Source organism: Arctopsyche grandis, chromosome 1 (assembly GCF_051622035.1).
Source record: "Arctopsyche grandis isolate Sample6627 chromosome 1, ASM5162203v2, whole genome shotgun sequence".
Classification (NCBI taxonomy): Eukaryota; Metazoa; Arthropoda; class Insecta; order Trichoptera; family Hydropsychidae; genus Arctopsyche; species Arctopsyche grandis.
Window position 1 is genome coordinate 25,321,608 of NC_135355.1, and position 6,266 is coordinate 25,327,873.

Below are 6,266 nucleotides of genomic sequence, written 5' to 3' on the forward strand. Positions count from 1 at the left end.
CTGAGCCTTTGCCTTCTAGGGCTTCGCCCCTCCACGCCCCATGAGCAATTGCCGTTTAGGGCTTCGCCCCCCTTAGTTAATGCCTTTTAGGGCTTCGCCCCTCCGCACCCCCATGATTAAATGCCGTCTAGGGCTTCGCCCCCCTTAGTTAATGCCTTTTAGGGCTTCGCCCCCCGCGCCCCCAAGATTAATTGCCGTTTAGGGCTTCGCCCCCCTTAGTTAATGCCTTTTAGGGCTTCGCCCCTCCGCGCCCCCATGATTAAATGCCGTCTAAGGCTTCGCTCCCATGATCAGTTGCCTTTTAGGGCTTCGCCCCCCACGCCCCCAAGATTAATTGCCGTTTAGGGCTTCGCCCCCCTTAGTTAATGCCTTTTAGGGCTTCGCCCCTCCGCGCCCCCATGATTAAATGCCGTCTAAGGCTTCGCCCCCATGATCAGTTGCCTTTTAGGGCTTCGCCCCCCGCGCCCCCAAGATTAATTGCCGTTTAGGGCTTCGCCCCCCTTAGTTAATGCCTTTTAGGGCTTCGCCCCTCCGCGCCCCCATGATTAAATGCCGTCTAAGGCTTCGCCCCCATGATCAGTTGCCTTTTAGGGCTTCGCCCCCCGCGCCCCCAAGATTAATTGCCGTTTAGGGCTTCGCCCCCCTTAGTTAATGCCTTTTAGGGCTTCGCCCCTCCGCGCCCCCATGATTAAATGCCGTCTAAGGCTTCGCCCCCATGATCAGTTGCCTTTTAGGGCTTCGCCCCTCCGCGCCCCCATGATTAATTGCCGTCTAGGGCTTCGCCCCCCTTAGTTAATGCCTATTAGGGCTTGCGCCCCATGAGGCTGGGCCCCCCGGGCCCCCTTCGGGGCCCCACGGGGCTGCGCCCCTTGTGGCGCCCCCTTTTGAGCCCCATGGGGCTGCGCCCCATGAGGCTGGGCCCCCCGCGCCCCCTTCGGGGCTTCACGGGGCTGCGCCCCTTGTGGCACCCCCTTTTGAGCCCCATGGGGCTGCGCCCCATGAGGCTGGGCCCCCCGGGGCCCCTTCGGGGCCCCACGGGGCTGCGCCCCTTGTGGCGCCCCCTTTTGAGCCCCATGGGGCTGCGCCCCATGAGGCTGGGCCCCCCGGGCCCCCTTCGGGGCCCCACGGGGCTGCGCCCCTTGCGGCGCCCCCTTTTGAGCCTCATGGGGCTGCGCCCCATGAGGCTGGGCCCCCCGGGCCCCCTTCGGGGCCCCACGGGGCTGCGCCCCTTGTGGCGCCCCCTTTTGAGCCCCATGGGGCTGCGCCCCATGAGGCTCGGCCCCCCGGGCCCCCTTCGGGGCCCCACGGGGCTGTGCCCCTGTTGGCGCCCCCTTTTGAGCCCCATGGGGCTGCGCCCCATGAGGCTGGGGCCCCACGGGGCTGTGCCCCTTGTGGCGCCCCCTTTTGAGCCCCATGGGGCTGCGCCCCATGAGGCTGGGCCTCCCGGGCCCCCTTCGGGGCCCCACGGGGCTGCGCCCCTTGTGGCGCCCCCTTTTGAGCCCCATGGGGCTGCGCCCCATGAGGCTGGGGCCCCACGGGGCTGCGCCCCCCGGGCCCCCTTCGGGGCTGCGCCCCTTGTGGCGCCCCTGGCGGGGCCCCATGAAGCTACTCGCCTTGCGCCCCCGCGGGGGTGAATCCATTGAAACGAAAAAAACAAATCGGCGCCCATGGATCGAAAAAAAAAAATCGAATCACGTGTTCGATGACGTCACCGATCTACGGACGACGAAGACGACGACGACCAAGGATATTTACATATTTACATACATACAAAGTCTCTTTCCAAATTATAGATTAGAAGATTATAGATTAGATATAGAAACGGACTGTCGCTAAATATATTTGTATATTTGTATATTTGTATGTGACGGACGATCAACCATCAACCAGTATGGGGAACAAATTTTTTTTTTTTTTCATATTTTTCAGTTTTTTAATTTTTTTCATTTTTTCAGTTTTTTCATTTTTTTCATTTTTTCAGTTTTTTCATTTTTTTCATTTTTTCAGTTTTTTCATTTTTTTCATTTTTTTCATTTTTTCAGTTTTTTCATTTTTTTCATTTTTTTCATTTTTTTCATTTTTTCAGTTTTTTCATTTTTTTCATTTTTTCAGTTTTTTCATTTTTTTCATTTTTTCAGTTTTTTCATTTTTTTCATTTTTTCAGTTTTTCATTTTTTTCATTTTTTTCATTTTTTCAGTTTTTTCATTGCCGGGGGCGCTGGCGGCGCTGGGGGCGAAGCCCCCGGGGTGCCAAAGGCATCGGGGCGCTGGGGGCGCCGGAGGCGTCGGCGGCGCTGGGGGCGAAGCCCACGGGATGCCGAAGGCATCGGGGACGCTGGGGGCGAAGCCCCCGGGGTGCCGAAGGCATCGGGGGGGCTGGGGGCGACGGGATGCCGAAGGCATCGGGGACGCTGGGGGCGAAGCCCCCGGGGTGCCGAAGGCATCGGGGGGGCTGGGGGCGAAGCCCCCGGGGTGCCGAAGGCATCGGGGGGGCTGGGGGCGAAGCCCCCGGGGTGCCGAAGGCATCGGGGGGGCTGGGGGCGACGGGATGCCGAAGGCATCGGGGACGCTGGGGGCGAAGCCCCCGGGGTGCCGAAGGCATCGGGGGGGCTGGGGGCGCCGGAGGCGTCGGCGGCGCTGGGGGCGAAGCCCCCGGGGTGCCGAAGGCATCGGGGGTGCTGGGGGCGCCGGAGGCGTCGGCGGCGCTGGGGGCGAAGCCCCCGGGGTGCCGAAGGCGTCGGGGGCGCCGGAGGCGTCGGCGGCGCTGGGGCCGAAGGCCCCGGAGCGACGGAGGCATCGGGGGCAAAGGCGTCAGGAGGTCGGCGATGCACAAAACGTAGTTCGTAATTCGTAATCACTTCGTAATTCGTGCATCAATTTCTTTCCGAAACCAGTCGATTCAATATCTTTAACTTTATTTTTATTCGAGTTTCAATTCCTTTTCGAAACCACCCGTTGAAATCAACGGGTCCAACACTAGTACTATATATAAAAACGGACTGTCGCTAAATATATTTGTATATTTGTATATTTGTATATTTGTATATTTGTATGTGACGGACGATCAACCATCAACCAGTATGGGGAACAAATTTTTTTTTTTTTTCATATTTTTCAGTTTTTTAATTTTTTTCATTTTTTCAGTTTTTTCATTTTTTTCATTTTTTCAGTTTTTTCATTTTTTTCATTTTTTCAGTTTTTTCATTTTTTTCATTTTTTCAGTTTTTTCATTTTTTTCATTTTTTCAGTTTTTTCATTTTTTTCATTTTTTTCATTTTTTCAGTTTTTTCATTTTTTTCATTTTTTCAGTTTTTTCATTTTTTTCATTTTTTTCATTTTTTCAGTTTTTTCATTTTTTTCATTTTTTCAGTTTTTTCATTTTTTTCATTTTTTCAGTTTTTTCATTTTTTTCATTTTTTTCAGTTTTTTCATTTTTTTCATTTTTTCAGTTTTTCATTTTTTTCATTTTTTCAGTTTTTTCATTGCCGGGGGCGCTGGCGGCGCTGGGGGCGAAGCCCCCGGGGTGCCAAAGGCATCGGGGCGCTGGGGGCGCCGGAGGCGTCGGCGGCGCTGGGGGCGAAGCCCACGGGATGCCGAAGGCATCGGGGGGGCTGGGGGCGACGGGATGCCGAAGGCATCGGGGACGCTGGGGGCGAAGCCCCCGGGGTGCCGAAGGCATCGGGGGGGCTGGGGGCGCCGGAGGCGTCGGCGGCGCTGGGGGCGAAGCCCCCGGGGTGCCGAAGGCATCGGGGGTGCTGGGGGCGCCGGAGGCGTCGGCGGCGCTGGGGGCGAAGCCCCCGGGGTGCCGAAGGCGTCGGGGGCGCCGGAGGCGTCGGCGGCGCTGGGGCCGAAGGCCCCGGAGCGACGGAGGCATCGGGGGCAAAGGCGTCAGGAGGTCGGCGATGCACAAAACGTAGTTCGTAATTCGTAATCACTTCGTAATTCGTGCATCAATTTCTTTCCGAAACCAGTCGATTCAATATCTTTAACTTTATTTTTATTCGAGTTTCAATTCCTTTTCGAAACCACCCGTTGAAATCAACGGGTCCAACACTAGTAATACTATGATAACTAACCAAATTAAATTAAATTCTAGAATAGAAAATGATCAGTAGATCAGTAGCTATTAAAATAGATATAAGATGTATTGTGAACATAATTTCGTAATAATAAAAAGCATTTAAAAATCAAAAAAAAAAAAAACCACTCTAACTATGATACTAACGAGAACTCGATTGCCGAATATTCCGTATTCGCGATTTTCATGACAAAAATTGTCGTTTGGGCGATCGCAATGTGACTAATAACTAGAGGTAGGATAGTCAAAGTGCTATCCATTGTTCGGCAAACCTTTAACAATGCATTTACAACCTTTGAACAATACACGGCCCCCTCAGGCTCCGGTGACTACTAATAACACTGAGCAACAAAAAAATTACCAGAGCGGAGACTAGCCAATCTTTACTAAGTTTGACCCACTGAATTCGAATATGATATTGATTTGTGTTGGTGGGTGATCGTTTACGAGATATGAGCGTTTTAAAAAAAACCCGATTTTTACAGTTTTTTGGCTTTTGTGGTTTTTAACTCAAAATTTAGGATTGTTACGTTCAAAGTGAGTATTGGAATCAATAGTCAGATAGTTTTCCTATTGTAGGTCTGTTCATACTTAACAGCACTGCACGACTCCGTTTCAAATATGTCATTTTATTACATTTCTATTCATATCTACCTACACGTCGCGGTCACGTCACGTTTACAGCAATTTGGCCGAGTGCAAGGCAAAATCGGCTTACTTATACATTACAGGCCATGACGATACGGCGCAATATTGCTTACGTCGTATTGTCGAGTACTTACAATATGAATGCATATTGAAATGGCTGAAGTTTTTTAGAGATACCAAGCATATTGAACATAATTCATGTTTAATAAAACTATGAGAGTATATATTTGCCATTCCAGCCCACAATGTCAATGTGGAGAGAATATTTTCCCTGATGTCAACACAATGGTCGGATGAAAGAAATAAGCTGGCAGTTGAGACAATTTTGGTTTGCCAGTATAATTTTAAAATGACGCGCCCAACTTTAGCATCATGTAAAAGAGGAAAACGATTTAATTAAAAAAGTTAAATCATCGTTAAAATACGATTGGGCTAAAAAAGACTATTTTTTTAAAATAAACTAGTACCTACCTACTTTTCCATGTTTTATTTATGTAGCACTTAAATGTCCCGTATCGATTCTTGACAATTATGGCAACCCTAGTCATACCATATGTATGTCACAATTAAGACAACACGTACCTTCGAAGATATTTAGATAAATACATATTTGCTTATCTAGGCTTTTTAAAAACAATTAAATTAAATTTGTTTTGAAATTGGGTATTTCAATTCTCAATAAATGTGTGATTGGAGAGGTACTGTTGTTGATAGTAAATTTATTTGAATAGTTTATTCCTGGGGGAAAAATACCCTAGGTTACGCCTTTGGCTCCCGTTTATAGGTTTCTTTTTACGGTTTTTCAACACGATTATTTTTCTTTATAAATACTGAAATTCAGATCTGTTCTCTTTTAGTATTTCGCCGATTTTAAAATATTTTTTTGTGAAAAATACTCGGTGCACATAAATAAAGCAGGGCGATAAAAAAACCACAACTCTGGCCCAGAAATTTACCCTTAATTTAACGAAAATATATATTTTTCCCATTGGGTTGATTTTTGAATATCTCTTGAATACTAATACAGAAATCTACATATAAAATGAGCTGATGTAAATCATTAGCTTGAAACTTTTTTCTTTCAATATTTTGTAAATGTATCATTTAATAAACGGTTTGTAATCATATACTTAAAAAAAAATTATCTCAAAACTGCAAACTTCAATGAATCAAATGACAACAAACATAATATTGTAAAAGTATACATATGAAGAAATTAGAAATAAATAAAAAAATTCGGGTGTGACCAACCCATGACTTTATCTATGTATTTGATGAATATAAGAAGGTTACAAAACAAAATTCGATATTGAACTGATGACTATGATAGCGATACAAATTGAGCGCAAATGTATGGAAACTTGCACAAAACAAAAGATCTACTTCCGGTTATCAGATTTTGTTCAAATTTTTTTTATTACTAAAAATCACTATCAGTAGTATACTCATATAGAAATATATAACATATATAATATCAAGAAAATAAAAATAATTTTAAAGGTCAAAATAAAATAATGAAATATTGTTTTAAAAAAAAATA